At 39.5% G+C, this 1343-nt stretch overlaps 2 protein-coding genes across 5 annotated transcripts in view; one reads left to right on the top strand and one right to left on the bottom strand.

Annotated features, from left to right (window-relative positions):
* The window catches only part of LOC128247921 (proteasome assembly chaperone 4-like), a 106892-nt gene that overhangs the window by 3285 nt on the left and 102264 nt on the right, over window positions 1–1343 (bottom strand). The gene's annotated exons all lie outside the window — the stretch shown is intronic.
* The window catches only part of LOC128247922 (uncharacterized), a 32989-nt gene that overhangs the window by 19672 nt on the left and 11974 nt on the right, over window positions 1–1343 (top strand). The window lies entirely within an intron of this gene.

Here is a 1343-nt window from a genome sequence, read left to right as displayed (position 1 = left end):
AGAGAAGGAGAGAGAGAGCGAGAGAGAAAGAGAGAGAGAGAAGGAGAGAGAGAGCGAGAGAGAGAGAGATGAGGTTACAGACATACAAAGCAAGGTTTGCTATCATTAACAACATATTGAACAAAATATATACATGGGAAGCCTTCCTTTGCCTCTGTAAATTATATTAATGTTATAGGGGCTGCGTATCAGAAAGATTGTTATAGACTGTTTGTAGAAGAGTGTTGTGTGATGATTGATAGTGAGGAACAAGCCAATTGCCAATTTTAACTGAGTAAGTGCCCTGAAATGTAAAGCAACAAAGTCATAGGGTGTGGAAGTTAAGATTGACTGCAGGTGACAGTCAAACTTGACAGGGTTGAAAGGAAGGAAGTAAGAAGTAAATTATGCCCAGAAGCTAGGCAGTGAGAGAGGTGGGGGTTATGTTATTCAGAGATAATCAGATAGAGGAGTGGGATTGTGTTCACTGTTCTCTACTGAGAGGATGAAATGTAACCACCCCTAGACAGGTGATCGAAGGCTGAAAGTATGTGAATGTTTGTATGTATTTCTGTTGTATGTGTATCCATGCATGCACATGTGGCAACAGACTGCCATATCCAATAAAAATTAAGCTTTCAAATTTTTAAACTTGTCCAATATCATGAAAAAGAAAGAAGAATTATATGAACACAAACTTTATTTTGTTTACTCATTTAGAGATGGGGAGAAATAATCATCATCATCGACATTCCATGCTGGCATGGGTTGGACAGTTTGACAGGACTGGCAAGCCAGAAGACTGTACCAGGCTCCAATCTGATCTGGCAAGGTTTCTACAGCTGGATGCCCTTCCTAACACCAATCACTCCAAGAGTGTAGTGGGTGCTTTTTACATGTCACCAGCATGGGAGCCAGTCAGGCGACACTGGCAATGACCACGCTCAAATGGTGCCACTGGGATGGGAGCTAGTCAGGTGGCACTGGCAACGACCATTCTTGAATGGAGAATTATATTTACATACGAGTGCCGAAATGGCTTGTTGTCCAAGGGAACTGTAATGCGGGGAAATAAGATACAGTTCACCCACCTTCTTGTTGTCAGCTGTCGGATCTTTTTTAAAACGGGGGCCACATTTTTCATTAATGTTTTACGTAGTGTTTTTGGTACCGAAAGACTTTCAAACTTCTTATACTTATCTATTTTGTGTTATAGAACAGAAAAATATTTTTGTATTCGAATTTATTTCATGTAAAAAATTGTCTTATTTCGATAATTTCAACCAATCACTGACAAGTATTCAGTAGTTTACATTTACTCCTTTGGCTGATTAAGCCATAAGCTTCGTTTTATTTGCTTTTTT

The sequence above is a fragment of the Octopus bimaculoides genome, chromosome 5, assembly GCF_001194135.2.
Source record: "Octopus bimaculoides isolate UCB-OBI-ISO-001 chromosome 5, ASM119413v2, whole genome shotgun sequence".
NCBI lineage: Eukaryota > Metazoa > Mollusca > Cephalopoda > Octopoda > Octopodidae > Octopus > Octopus bimaculoides.
This window is presented reverse-complemented; position numbering and strand designations above follow the sequence as displayed.